Here is a 14,713-nt window from a genome sequence, read left to right as displayed (position 1 = left end):
GTTAGACTACGTTAACTAAAACATCTACATACAAAACTTCGACACCAGCAAAGACTCCCGATTATAGTGATCACAAAGGTTTTGTTACAGAGGCTATTCATTCTAAGTCCTCTTCAGAAATACAAAACTTGAATTTGCCAAGGTGGCTTGGACGTAGACTAAAAATTCCTTTCCTCATTCTTTTAGTTACATCTTATCCCATAAGCTGAGGGATATAATTTAATGCTGCTTACTTAGCATCCTCAAACACTGTCAGTATGTAAAGTCTTAGGTGTTTTTTCCAAACAAGCAATATTTACTGTGAGAAGAGAACATGGCACTATGATAATGTTTCTTTGTCCTAGGGGCACCTGGGTGGCTCAGTCGGTTAAGCGTCCCACTTCAGCTCAGGTCATGATCTCACGGTTCATGAGTTCGAGCCCCACGTCCGGCTCTGTGCTGACAGCTCAGAGCCTGGAGCCTGCTTCGGATTCTGTGACTCCCTCTGTCTGCCCCTCCCCTGTTCACACTCTGTCTCTCTCTCTCAAAAATAAACATTAAAAAAAATTAAAAAAAGAGTTCTTTGTCCCAAAGAACTACAATCCAAATGACATGACATGGTAAGTAAAAAAAGGATATGGGGGGTGGGGTGGGGAGGTAAAGGAGGAAGAAGAGATGATGTCATAGCAAATTGCTCTAAGACAGTTAAAGAACAATCATGAAACCATGAAATTAAAATGTTGTCTGCAATGAAAAAGCAGTAAGGTGTTCCAAAGAGAAAGTAATAGCAGGGAAGGAAAATCCTAAAAGAATTAACTAATTAGTAACTCATCAAGAGACAGAAAATATAAAGGGGTCAGGGAGGATGTGGTTATTTTATGTGCTTTATTACTAAAGCACAGGTAATAATTCTGAAATCTGTGGAAAAGAAAGCTCTAGGAAGAAAAGAAACTGTTTTTAGCCTAATGGCTGAAGTATTTATAAGAAAGAGAAGGACAGGACAGGAAGGATCAGGCATAGGTATTAATCAAATACAGGTATCTGAAGTCACTTGATAAGAGCTTCTCAAAACTCATAGAAAAGAGCAAACAAAAATAAAGCTGGCACAGACACCAAGAATACAAAGGACAATGGGTTATCATACCCCTGGGCAGGCACAATGAATAATTTTAGCCACCTATAACCGTCCCCTACTCCAAATACTGAACAACAGAACGATCCTCCGATGACGGGCACACACCTGCATCTCCACATTCATCCGCTTCAACAGGACAGTCCTTTTCTAGGCGATGGCATCTTATGACCGCTAAGATGCATCTTGTGGAACAGAGAAAAGCCTTGTGGATGGATGTGGGGTGGGAACAGTAGACAACAGCATTACTTGAGCTTAGCTGCTGTCCAGTTCTAAACACTTCTCAATTGCGAGCATGTCTGCTTCTCTAGTCCTGCCTCTGGGTGTCAGGGGAGGAACCTGCAGCCCTGAGGAAGACATTGGCTCTGACCCTGGGCCACACAGCCCTTGTAATCTTCTGGGGACCTGTAAAAACTCTAGTGGCCGGGAGGGGAAGGGCAACACATCGACCACTGAAACCAGAATCTCTCAGTGAAGTCCAGAGACCTGCATGTCCTGAAATTTCCTTGGGTATCCTATTGTGCAGCCCAGGTTCAGAGCACAACCAAGGCAGTTAAGTGCACAGGCCCTGGGGCGACATCACCCACTGGGGACTCCTTTCTTGCACCTATTGTGAGAAGGGGGCAAGATAAAACTTATCAGGTGCTACAAAGCATTAGCCACATAGTAAGCTCTCCAAAAGTGTGATTACTATTATTATCCTCAGATACCTAACGTTACAGGATTTTCTCTGGCTATGACACTTGCATAGCATGTATTGTCTGCTTTTTTATATAGTTTTTGCATTTTGCAGTAATTAAAAAGTAGCCTGTGTTATTTAGCATTTTATGGATATACATTGTATTTCTCCAATTAGACTGTGACATTTTTGGGTGGCAAGGACTTTTCTTGTTTTCTTACCAGCCCAGGGTCATACACCCAGCTGGTATCAGTAAAAGCATCACTGATGATTATTTGACATGGTCATTTAACTATTAAGTTCCCACAAATTGACACATTGAGCTATCAGATGAAATTAAAGGTATTTTCCTCTTTGTCTTCATTTCACCATAAAGAATTAAGGGCAATTCTATTTTCTCAGACTTCATTTTGTATTTAAGCCTTTTTAAAAAACCAGGTTATTATTGGGGCGCCTGGGTGGTTCTGTCGATTGAGCATCTGACTTCGGCTCTGGTTCAAATCCCATGCGGGCTCTGTGCTTGACAGCTCAGAGTCTGGAGCCTGCTTCGGATTCTGTGTCTCCCTCTCTCTCTGTCCCTCCCCTGCTTGCGTGCTATCTCTGTCTCAAAAATAAGTAAACATTAAAAAATTTTTTTAAAAACCCAGGTTATTATTTCAGGCTACTAGGAAGCTTTTCATCAAGAATGTTGACTTAATGAGAAGAACTTGTAGCAGTTTTTCTGTCACGATTCAACTCTAATTAGAAAGTGGCAGAAATTACTAGATATCCACCAATATTTCACTCACTCCTTGTCCTTGGTAATAATCCCCTTATATTAGCTGGGCACATGGCTGCCCAGAATACAGAATACTGTTCCCACCTGCATAACAAGTAGGTATAACACTGTTAACTAAGTAATAGTCATCAATAGGATATAGTGGAAATGTGCAACTTCCAAGATGTATTTTTTAAAAATAGCTTTCATATACCAGAAAATTCACTAACTAAAATTTATAATTCAATGGCTTCAGTATATTCACAGAGTTGCGCGAACACTACAATCTAATTATAGACTATGTCTATCACCCCAAAAGAAACCTCATATCCATTACGTCATTTCCTACTCCCCCAGCCCAGCCTGAGGCAACCACTAATCTATTCTTTGTCTATAAATTTACCCATTCTGGACATTTCATATAAATGGAATTATAAAACGTGACCTTTTGTGCCCAGCTTCTTAGCATAATGTTTCCAAGGTACATCTATGTTGTAGCATATATCAGCACTTCATTCCTTTTTGGCCAAATAGTATTTGATTGTATGGATGTATCATGTTTTATTTATCCGCTCATCAGATGATGGACATTTGGACAGTTTACAGTTTTGGTAGTTAGAGCATGCTGCTGATATGGACATGGGTGTACAAGTTTTTGTGTGGACGTGTTTTCATTTCTCTTGGAAATATACCTAGAGGTAGAACTGCTAGGTCACGTGGTAACTCTATATTTAACTTTTTTGAGAACTCCCAGACTGTTTTCCAAATTGGCTGCACCATTTTACATTCTCACCAGCAAAGAATGAGGGTTCCAATCTCTCCACATACTCTCCCACACTTAATGGTATTACCCATCTTTTTATTATAGCCATCTTAGTGGTTGTGACGTATGTCTCACTGTCCTTTTGATTTGTGTTTACCAAATGATGAGCGATGCTGAGCCTCTTTTCACGTGCTTATTGGCCACTCCTCTATCTTTTTTGGAAAAAATGTTTATTCAAATCCTTTGCCCAAGTTTAAATTTGTTTATTTATCTTTACTGTTGAATTCTTAATAGTTTTCTGTATAATCTGCATACAATTTCCTTATCAGATACATGATTTGCCAACATTTTCTCTCATTACAGGGACTGTCCTTTCACTTTCTTGCTAGTGTCCTTTGGACCACAACATTAAAAAATTTTTGAAGTTGTTTTTTTTTGTTTTTTGTTTTTTTTTGGTCATTTGTGTTTTTGGTGTCTGATGTGAAAAAGTGTTGCCTTAACCTAAGGTCATGAAGATTTATGCCTACATTTTATGGGCTTTAGTTCTTACATATTTACGTTTGTGATCCATTTTGAGTTAATTTTTGCGCATGTTGTGAGTAGGCATCCATCTTCATTCCTTCGAATGTGGATACCCGGTTGTCTGAGCACCAATTGAAAACTTTCTTCATTGAACTGTCTTGTCTCCTTGTCGAAAAATCAATTGACCGTAAGTGTAAGGGTTTATTTCCAAATGTAAGGGTTTATTTCATCTTAAATGTAAGGGTATTTCTATCCTCATGCCAGTACCAGAATGTCTTAATTACTGTAGCTTTGTAATAAGTTTTAAAATTGGGAATGTGAGTCTTCCAACTTTGTTCTTCAAGACTGTTGTGGCTTTTCTGGGTCCTTTGTATTTCCATATGAACTTTATGGATCAGCCTGTCAAATTTTTGGCCCTAAAAAAACCACGCTGGGATATTTTGATAGTAACTGTGTTCAACCTACCAATTTGGGGAGGATTATCATCTTAACAATATTAACTCTTTTGATCCATGAACATGGAATGTCTTTGCATTTATTTAGATCTTTATTTCAATGAGGTTTTGTAGTTTTTGGTGTGCAAGGCATGCATTTTTTTTGTTAATGTTATTCCTAAGTATTTCATTCTTTTTGATGGTATTACAAATAGAACTTTTTAAATTTCATTTTTGGAGTATTCATTGCTAGTGTCAAAAAGCACAATTAATTTCTGTATATTAATCCTTTGTAACCTGAAATCTTACTGAACTTGTTCATTAGTTCTAATAGCTTTTGTTTATTTATTTATTGTAGATTCCTTAGGGTTTTCTATATACAAGTTCATGTCATCTGCAAAGAAAGTTTACTTCTTCCTTTCCAATCTGGATGCTATGTTTTTTTCTTTTGCTTACGTAATGACTCTGGCTAGAATCTCCAGCACAACGCTGAAGTGGCAACCATGATGTATGTTTGGAGAGAATGTGCCCTTCTCTTCCCTTTATTCTTCCTGATAGATGGACTGTGGATGTGATTACTGGAGCTGGAATGGTACGACCATTTGGGACTTTGAAGGGAACTTAGGACCAGAACTGAATCCATGACATAGCAACAATTGAAAAGAAACCTGGGTCCCTGCCACCCTGGGCAACATGCCAACCTATGGTTTTTGTTTTTGGGTCTCTGTGATTTACAGCCAAACCCAAGCCCAAACTGATACAGGGGTATTAGAATAAAGTAAGAATTGTGGTGCCTGCATTATTCAATCAAAATATATGGACTAGTTTCAAAAAAGAAAAGAATTTTTGATTTTTTAGAAAAAACCAATAGTATTAAAGGTGGCTATATAAGGAAGTACTGTCTAAGCCTGGCTCCTGGTTGTAAAATCTGAACAATGTCTGGTATCTTTTCTTGTTGTTGTTTTAACTTCAAAATAATGCCACAGAGTTTAGAGGAATAGCATTCCTCAATATTATGCTTCTGATAATTTCTTTCAAGCTTCCTAACTCTGTGATTGTAGGGGCTATATTACCAACCACTCAAGTTTACTTCATAATTATTACTCAAAAATCACTAAAAAGGGGCACCTGGGTGGCTCAGTTGGTTAGGCAACTGACTTCGGCTCAGGTCGTGATCTCACAGTTCGTGAGTTCAAGCCCCGCATCGGGCTCTGTGCTGACAGCTCAGAGCCTGCAGCCTACTTCAGATTCTGTGTCTTCCCCTCTCTCTACCCCTCCCCTGCTCATGCTGTGTGTCTCTCTGTCTCTCAATAATAAATAAATGTTAAAAAAAATTTTTTAAAAACACTAAAAACATTATCACCCATTTAATAGACCTCTTTATTTGTATCTAATTACAGATAGGAATGATATATTAACTCACATTTGGATGGTTACATTAACATAGATTATGAGCTTTGGCTTTAAATTATTTATGAAACCAAATCAGGGACATGGCTCTAAGGTGAGCATCCCAATGCAGAGAGAAAAATAATGTGTTTTTAGATTAATGGCAAAAAAAAAAAAAAGGTTATGAGGAATACAGATGAAACAACTTCCCTGGAATTTACCATCAATAGGAGAATTAGCATCAGCATTAAGTACTTCAGTGATGTCACAAGGAGAGTACCACAGAAAGGAAATCACTCCACAGTCTGCCAGTTTTGTATCCAGTTGACCATTACTACGAATAAAGATCCAGTAACTACCTCTCAACTCCTCTCCTTGCATCTCACTTTGGCTATGAACCTGCAGCACAGAAACTCTGGTTATTTCTGCTAAGTAGCTGCTTGTCTTCTGAAAATGTGTACGAATGTAAAAGAACTTAATTCTTTGAATCATAATCTACAATAATATGCCAACTCAATCAGAGAGGTTTTCTTTCCTTTGAAGCCTCCAGGATATTTTTATTTTGGGAAAATATTCTGATTAAGTTAAAACAAATATGTGCTGTCATACCATGTTGACTAATCCAAAAGTGGTTTCCAGTTCCTTTACTGACTAACAGTATCAAAAGTTCAGAAAGATAAAACAAATGCTAAGTATTTAAATCCCCTTAGCAACTCTTTTCCTTTCTCGCTCTCAGCCATTTTGGCAGCTGCTTTTGGTTGACGCTGTTTGGAACCTAAGGCAGGAAGGAACATGGTATGGTGACCACAAAGAAAGCGAAAAAGTTTCTAGAGTCGATCAACTCTAGCCTCCAACTCATTATGAAAAGTGGATAGCACAGACTTTGAAAATGAGCAAACATGGCAAAGCAAAACTGGTGTCCTCACCAACAACCATCCAGCCTTGCGGAAATCTTAAATAGACTACTACACCATGTCGGCCAAAACTGGTGTCCATTACTACAGTGTAACACTGAACAGGGCACAGCATGTGGGAAATACTGAAGAGTATGCACACATATAGAGTATGCTATCATTGATCCGGGTGATTCAGATATCATTAGAAGCATGCCAACACAGACTGGTGAAAAGTGAATCATGCAAAAGTTTTCTTTAATAAAACTGGCCAGAGCTGGTTTTTTAAAAAACAAATAAATCCCCATAACAAATAAATCCCCAACTAGATCATGTTTACATTCCAAAGGACTGATGGGTATAGACCAGGTCTATAATAAGTGCTTTATGAATGAACAGTCTTGGGTAGAAAATGGAGAGCATTCACATCAAATACGTGTAAGTATAAATTAAGCACTCAGATTTTATTTAACATTTAAACACTTTGAGGAAAGCAGAGTATTTAGAAAAGGCTATTTTTTTAGTATCTCCTACTGATCTCTTCCTACCCTACACAAACATCCAGAAATCTACATTGCCTAAGATCCCATCTTAAGATGAATATTCTATTTGAAGGCCCAAAGACTGTAGTCTTGGGTTCTAAGCAAGTGAAGGAGTTGTTGTATTTTATGCTTTATGGTTTACTATGAAATCCCAACAAGAAGAAAAGGAATTAGAGATTAATTTAGACAAAGTACTAAGTGCTAATGATGTCAAAGAACTTCATGAGGAAATCTAAGCAAAAAGGAATGCATGAAACAAAAGAGAAAGATGTTTAAAACGAGAAAAAGAGATTAGGGATATATTATTACCTTTTTTTCCAATGAACCCTTGGACAAAGGATTCCTTTTTCAACAGACTGACCAGGAATAATAGACGCCTGCTGTATGAAACAGAAGTATGCCTACTTAGGTCAAATCTGAAATGTTATGCTCTGAAATGGTGAAACGAACCTAACATTTGAAAGATAAGAATTCTATGCCAAGTGATTTTTGGAAAAACAGGTGAGCAATTGTAGTATTTCCTCAAACGTTTAAAATACATGAAATCTAGCATGGTGCCTGGGCACATACCATGGAATCACATTTCTGGCAGGCGAGGAAGGGGACTCAGATTTACATCAGAAAGCCGACACGGGAGAACTACTGTTGGGCAATCCATAAAAGACGATAACTGACATTCCTCTCTCAATAAGTCTCACACATCCAGTGTGTCCTCCAGTGTTGGACAGTGAATGTAGGATGATGCATTTGGTTGGTGTGATGTATGTACTTATCGCGCTGTGTGTGTGAGGAGATGTTCACACCAAAAAAAGGCACTGAGAGAACCAGACAAGCAAGGCAAGCATTGTTTTGGGATCTCCCCAGACATCAAGCTACCTGAGAGGGCAAAGGCCAAATCACCAGGCACGTTTCTCCCCTTCACTGTCCCCAGCCTGCTGCTTCCACTTATTTAAATGAATTTATAATATGTTAAGTGGGAGGCAGTGTGAAATCTCAAAGATAGCCTCAAGTTTGGAACCAGATTTAGGTAATTGTGGTTCTAACACTCGAACATGTGGTTCTAACATACGAACCATATGACCATGAGCAAATTACCTAATTTCTTTGAGCAACGGTGTTCTCACATTTACGATGATAGCAATAATACTAAGTAAGTTGAAATGATTGAACTATCTACAGGGATAGTACCCTGTAGATAAAAGGCTCAGGAAAAATAGGACTTTGGTTTTATTTTCTTCTTCAGTAAGTGTCCTTTCCCTTATTAGCCTGACTCAGGTACACAATACAGTTTCTTTGTCCAATGAGAAAATACTCCATGATGTACAATCATTTGTACTTTATGCTTCACTTCTACTTCAACAAAATAAAGGGATGGTATTCACCATGTAAATATAATGTTAAAGCTAACAATTTTATTTCAGAGGATAAACTGAGCCATGGGTCAACTTAATGGGATTTTCATTGTCATTTTTTAGTTTCAAATTTGATTTAGATCCCCTTGAATTTTATTATGTGACAAATAAAACATACAATATTAAAGAATCAAATTTAAAAATGATTCACTGCCATAGAAATTACACCAGAAGATATATTCTTTTTTTAAAAGTTTATTTTGAGAGAGAGAGAAACCTTGTGCACAGCATGGAACCTGACGCGGGGCTCAAATCCATGAACCATGAGATCATGACCTGAGCAGAAACCATAGTCAGACTTCCTAACTGACTGAGTCACTCAGGCACTACAGAAGATATATTCTGAAGAAAAAAATCTGAATGACGTATTTGGTAATTTTTAGAACTTTCTCATATTAAGGGATTTCCAAAAATCCCGCACAGCCTTAAAACAAAAAACCAAACAGGATTTTGGAAAAAGAGAAACAAAGATTTACACATATGCCACTGCTGATATTCTCATCATGTTTCTAGTATCAGTACACAAAAACAGTGAATTTTAATATTCTCTGTACAAATGAAAGAGAGTTAATAAGAAAAATACAGATAACACCTGAGGTTTTAGTTTTTCCAGATAAGTTGCTCTGAAGGCAAGAGCCACACCATACTTTGCCTCTATCACTTCAATATACAAACAGAAAAAACTTCAATATGAAAGAACACTCCCATTAAAATACTAGACGTAAACAAAGACTTAAGAAAAATCAGATCACCAAATTTTATAGACAGGTCTATAAAGATATAGTAGGCTTAAAACAAATGCAAAGCATGTCTGATAAGCAAGGTGCAACTTCTCAAAATAGAACTGGAAAACAAAATTTTAAAAATCTGTTCTTTCAAAAAATGTCAAGAAAACCTCAAAACCCCAAGCACCAGTAGTTTACAGACAGTGACCTGAAGACGTCATCAATTAAATTGGTACTGTGGTTACCTACATCCCCTAACCAACTATACTGCTTACAGATAAATTATTAATATAATTTTCCATGGGAAAATGTACCTTGACATCGAATCCTCTGTATACAGGGCCATCTAAATACATAATGTGAGACATGGAATATTTAGCTGACTTGAACAGAGGCAAGATACAGTTGCAAGAGTTCAAGTGTATTACCTATACTTTTTAAAAATAAAAAATTTTAGTGGACCAGAATTATGTTGGCAGGTATAGATAAAAAAAGTCTGTGTTTGCAAAGTTTAAATTATGCAAATTTAATAACATCTTAAAAAGGTTTTCGCAGACATTGACAAGTAAGGGATAGAACAGCCTCAACACATGGGCAGGGGGTAGGGACAGGGTGTCCCTGACCAAGGTCTGACAGCGAGCCACTATGTGAAAGTGACCAAAATGAGTCAAAGTGTTATAAGCTTGCCCAGATAGACAGATAATTGGAATCCATTACAGCGTATGTAAATATATTAGATTTTTCTCAGATAAGGGCAAACCTAATTAAAGAAATTTACCTCAATAATGTGGATACATTAAAAATGAATAAAAAAAGCCTGCTACTCCATCCCCTTCTCCCTTCAGGTCTAAGAAATTTAAAAAAACAAAACAAAACTTTTTTTGTTTTTGTTTTAGTTGTTGTTTTTTTACAAATTATCCAGTAGACCAACATCCAGAATGTTATTTCATGACTTATTAAAACGAGAGACTATTTCCTTCCATTTCAATGTTTTTTTCTAGATGCAAGAGAAATACTAGGTAGAGGATCCAAATGTAACCAAAGAGACTAAAATAGAACTATCACACACATATAATCTGTTCTTTTCCCCAACGTGAGACTGTCACATTGAGATGCTTTCTTCTTGGCATGCTTACAGACTTCACTGGTGAGATTCCAATATCCATGACCAGTCAACTGTCCCTTGTTGCTGTGTACTACAAACACCCACCGGCACATTCCACACATCTCCTTCTATTCTAGGTCCCAATTCCACCTCTGCTATGGCAGAGCCACATACAGCTCTTTTGCTTACTTTCTATATGTGAAATGGGAACAGACCCAGTCCAATGGATAACACGAGAAACATCTACGGTATAACATCACCAAGAATTATGTCATTAAAATGAAAAGGAACAGAAACTTTAAGCATGATACTTGAACAGTATAAACATGGAGAGATTAAAGCCTTCCCTACTTCCATCCCAGAGGATGAAATCTATACCAAGAATCCCAGTAAGACAGAACCAGTAAGACTGGGCTCAGGTTTTAAAAGAGAAAAGGAGAAAAGAAATTGGAGTCTCCTTATTTCAATGCAATATTGGCTATTAGGAGAACAAATGGAAAACATACCAATGCAAGCTTGAGAGACGGTAACGCTGCAACTCTGAAGACTAATAATTAGCATTAGTAGAGAGAAATGGAGCAAGGGAGAAGTATTAGTTTTCTATTGCTACATAACAAATTACGACAAATTTAGCAGCTTAAAAATTGCACAGAAATCTTGCATTGCATGGCTGGGTTCTCTGCTTAAGCTGAAATCAACTGTTGGCTGTCCAGGTTCTCATCTGGAGCCCAGGGTCCTCATCTAAGCTCATTCATGTTGTTGGCAGAATTCAGTTGCAGTTGTAAAACTGAAGTTGTGTTCTTGTTGGTTTTTGACTGGAGACTGACCTCAATTTCTAAGGGCGCTCACAGGTCCTTGCCTGCGGTCCCCTCCTTTTCTGAGCAATGGAGAACCTGTCTCACATTTGAATCCCTTTCATGCTTTGAATTATCTCTGACCTCACTTCTGTAACCAGCCAGAAAAAAACTCTCAGTTTTCAAGGGCTTGTCTGATTAGTTTGGGTTCACCAGGGATAATCAAGTCAACTGATTAGGGACCTTAATTACATCTGCAAATGCCCTTTGCCACATAACATGACATAAACTAGTATAACACCAGGGGGTGGCAATCAAGGGGCCATCTTAGAATCGTGTCTACCACAGAAGGGAATATAGAAAGGAAGCCAGTTATTCCAGGAGAGAACAGATACAGAATTTAAGTTGAGTGTTAGGGCAGACTTTGTGTTTAAACATTAAATTCCAAACAGATTTTATAGCTAAAAGCAATAAAAACTTACACTTTGAGATAACAGGTATGAAAACAGTTGTTACCTTGCTCCAAGTGAGTGGAAGAGCCAAATAAGAGTGCAATTCAGCTTTATTTTTAACATCTCAAGTAGGCCACAAGCACACAGTTCACTTAGACTTGAGATAAACAGAATCTTACAATCAGATAAGTTTCATTGAAAAAAAGAATATAGCAAAAACTTATCAGTCTATACGTAAGAACAGTTTTAAGTAATTTCCAACAATTTTACTTGGCTTTTAATCTTTTTAAATTTATTTTATTATTGTTTTTTATGTTTTATTTTTTTATTTTTTTGTTTTTTTATTTTGAGAGAGAGACAGAGTGTGAGTGGGGAAGGGGCAGAGAGAGAGGAAGACACAGAATCTGAAGTAGGCTCCAGGCTCTGAGCTGTCAGCACAGAGCCTGACCCGGGGCTCGAACTCACAGACCGTGAGATCATGACCTGAGCCAAAGCCGGATGCCTAACTGACTGAGCCACCCAGGTGCCCCTACTTGGCTTTTTAAAGTTTACTGAACATAACTGTCAGAGGTTTAAATAGTTTCAAAATTAATACTCTGTGTATGATGTTTAGGTCTCCACACTTCTTTGCTATGCTTCTTTGGCTGTATTTTTAAACCCTAGATTAGAGGGGGGAAAGAAGAGAGGGAGTTCTTTTTTCTGAAAAGGAAGTGCTTATTACTGACAAGAGGGGAAACATGTACTTCCATTTAAACTCCTGGGCCTCCCTACCTCTTAGGATGATGCCTCCTGCTACCAGTGGGCATGGGCTCCCAGTGATTCCTCTGTTCTTTGGATCCCATGTTCCTGATCATGTCACCCTGGCTAGGGTTGAAACCACCATCTTGTTCATCCAATTCAAAGGACCATCGGGCAACCACACTCTTGGAAAAGATAGGCAGAGAACACTTCTATTTTAATTGTACATAAAATGGAATGCAAAGTTGGATGCAAGAGAGATGCTAGTATTTAATCACTCCCGTTTTGTAAATGTGGATGTTATATGCTGTGGAGCTGTCTTCATTACAAAAAATCCAACAACTTTGGGGTTCCTTGGACTATTCCCACTCACGCTGATAAAGGAGTTCCTTCCCCAATATATGTGTTGCATGTACCTATACAGAGATGCAGAATGGGCATAAAGTTCTACCCAGCCCTTCAGATAGAGGATGATGATGAAAGGGTCACTAAAAACAAATTCAGCTTCGCCAATTCACTAGTTTGTCCTAATAAAACTAGTTGTAGTTAGCGTTATACATCACTGCCAAGCATAGACCCATCCTGAGCTCCAAGTCCATAGTCGACCCTTGAAGGGTTAACTGATAGGGTCAGAGATGACCCTTGAAGAACACAGGTTTGAGCTGTGCGGGCCCATATATAGGTGGATTTTTTAACAGTATGGTACTATAAATGTATTTTCGTTATGATTTTCTTTTTTTTTTTAATGTTTTTATTTATTTTTGAGAGAGAGAGAGAGAGAGAGAGAGTATGAGCAGGGGAGGGCAAAGAGAGAGAGAGAGAGAGAGAGAGGCAGAAGATCTGAAGTGGGCTCTGCGCTGACAGCAGAGACCCCAATGGGGGCCTCAAACTCACAAACCATGAGATCATGACCTGGGCCGAAGTCAGATGCTTCACTGACTTAGCTTTGTGATTTGAATAACATTTTTTCTTTAGGTTACTTTATTATAAAAACACAGTAAGTAATACATATAACCCACAGAGTATGTGCTAGTCAACTATGTTATTGGAAAGGCTTCCAGTCAACAGTGGGCTATTAGCAGTTAAGTTTTTGAGGACTCAAAAGTTATACAAGGTGTTTTGACTGCACGGTGAGGGATCAGTGCCCCTAACCCTCAGGTTGTTCAAGGATCAGTGGTATATCCAAATGCCTTCTGGATGCTACCAGCTGATGCCCCACAAGAACCTGGAAACTTGGCATTTTCCCAAAATTATCATTCCACCAGATGCCTCTGGTCCTCCTATCTCAGTGAGTGGTATCTCCAACCTCCTGGTCAACCTAGCAGTCATCATCGATGGCTCTTCTCCCTTCATCATCTACATCCAACTCTTCATCACATCTTACAGATGCTTACTGATTCAGAGGCAAGACAATATGGCGATTACAAAGTATGGACTCTAGAAATAGATTGCCTTGGTTCACATTCCCAAACTGCCCTCACTGGCACCAGGTTATTTAATGTCTCTGTGCTTCAGTTCTCTCATCTATAAATACAGATAATAATAATAGTGCCCACTTCATGGGGCTGTTGTGAGGATTCAATGAGTTAGTAAATATAAGGAACTTAAACCAGACATCTGGTACCCTCAATAAATCTCAGCTAATATCATTGTTGTCATTATTGGAACTCAGTGACTCTCACTCCATCCCCTTCTCTACATCCCTTCTGCTCTGGGCTTAATATAGGTTCCCACAGTCCTCAGTAGTAGTATTGTGAGGGTCTCTGCCAAGATCCTGGGCCCTGTAATCTAGCTTCCATTCTGTTGCCATTAGAGTCTTACAGAAGCAAATCTGCTGTCATTATTATTCTGTTTGGAAACCTTAATTGCTCTTCACTGCTCAGAGAAAAAGACCAAACTCCATAGGATACAGTATGAAACCCTCCCTGGGCTTCCACAGCAATTACACTAGGAAAGTCTGAGGGCCAAAGAAGGGCCGACAGATGAAGAACAGCACAATCCCCTTTACTCTCTATCTTGGCTCCTCGTGGTTTTGTCCTCACTCTTGTCTTGTTGCCTACAACGCCCTTTCTCCATGGCGTTCAAACTAGAAATTTGAGAGTCTAACACTGCCTCTTCTGCCTCTTTGCAAGGGAGCTGCTCTTCCTTACTTTCTTAAAATGTCTCCTTAATGCTTAGGATGGTCTCAAGTCCATACAGACTTTCCCAAGCTAGATACACATTACTTCAGCGTGTCATCTGCCTCTAATAGGTGACATAAACAGAACTACCAGAGATTCTCTGCAGCAATCTCCTCAAGGTTTCTGTCCGTTCCTCGGTATATGCTTCCTTGTACATAAAATGGCCGTACCATCATCCGATAAGTAGGAAGGACATAAATCCTACTCCTTCCCAGCC

General features: G+C 38.5%; 1 protein-coding gene and 1 pseudogene across 4 annotated transcripts in view; one reads left to right on the top strand and one right to left on the bottom strand.

Moving 5' to 3' along the window:
- The window catches only part of GAREM1 (GRB2 associated regulator of MAPK1 subtype 1), a 205,595-nt gene that overhangs the window by 135,514 nt on the left and 55,368 nt on the right, over positions 1 to 14,713 (bottom strand). The gene's annotated exons all lie outside the window — the stretch shown is intronic.
- Positions 5,547 to 6,833, top strand: LOC121033029 (60S ribosomal protein L30-like; annotated as a pseudogene).

This window comes from Herpailurus yagouaroundi, unplaced genomic scaffold (assembly GCF_014898765.1).
Source record: "Herpailurus yagouaroundi ecotype Mexico unplaced genomic scaffold, PumYag 142, whole genome shotgun sequence".
In the NCBI taxonomy this organism is placed as follows: domain Eukaryota; kingdom Metazoa; phylum Chordata; class Mammalia; order Carnivora; family Felidae; genus Herpailurus; species Herpailurus yagouaroundi.
The sequence above is the reverse complement of the archived record's forward strand: the minus strand, read 5'-3'. Positions and strand labels throughout refer to the sequence as shown.